Below are 1026 nucleotides of genomic sequence, written 5' to 3' on the forward strand. Positions count from 1 at the left end.
TGAATTCATTATCCTATCAAGTGTGGCAATTTTAACTGCTAAGATATTAACATTACAGTAAACTTCAGTTGACCCAAGGGACACATTAGCATCTTGACCAACTGCAACTTCATGGTAATTTCTCTTCAGTGGAACACACATAGTGATGATTTCCTAGAAATTTCCTGAAAAACAGTCTCCTTCTCTCTTTGCCCTTGTCAATACAGAAGACTTTTTCACACAGGAGCTGTATTAGTGTTGGACCTGTCTCATACTGCCATTATGAAACTCACAGTTTGTGCTTTTGCATAGCTCCAGCAATGCTGCTGTTAACTTTTGACAGGTTTTCCAAAAACTCACTCTTGTTAGGTGCTACCCATAACACAAAGCATCTCTCCTAATAGTTCATGAATAGAACTCTCACAGGTTTCTACTGACAGTCCCACCCCAAGCACAACATGCTCCCATGTTGCTTTAGGGTTTTTTTTCCCCAGGATTTCCATTTCTTTCATTTAAATTTTCCGTAGAACTTTCTGTCCACAGACATCCTTTAGGGCTCTTTTGTTTATTGAATCCTAATGCATTAACACTGAATAGCATTGGACTCTGCCAACATCTATTCCCTATAAGTAGCTAAGCCATTTAACAACCCTATTCTATTCTGTTGTACTCACAGCACCAAATAGTATCAGAAAAAATAAAAGCTATTAAAAATAAAAGCTATTCTGTACAGGAAACAGCAGGGAACTTAAGCCTTAGATCTCTTTTTTTTTCATTTTGAAAAACAAAGAACCCAAATACACCTCTCAGCATTCTCCAAAAGGGGTAACACCAAGTCTGCTGCAGTTTAAGCACCACATAAGACTTTGCTCTGTAGAGAAACATCATAGAAGATTCAGCTCCAGGATAATCAATCAAGAATGGACTCTGATACTGACAGGTTGCTAAGTTACTAAGACCACATATATATTAAAAATGTTTAGACAACATTTTCTTTTTGATTGAGTAGTAGTTCTTGCTTTGACAAGAAAAAAAAAATCAGACAAG

Source organism: Corvus moneduloides, chromosome 6 (genome assembly GCF_009650955.1).
Source record: "Corvus moneduloides isolate bCorMon1 chromosome 6, bCorMon1.pri, whole genome shotgun sequence".
In the NCBI taxonomy this organism is placed as follows: Eukaryota; Metazoa; Chordata; class Aves; order Passeriformes; family Corvidae; genus Corvus; species Corvus moneduloides.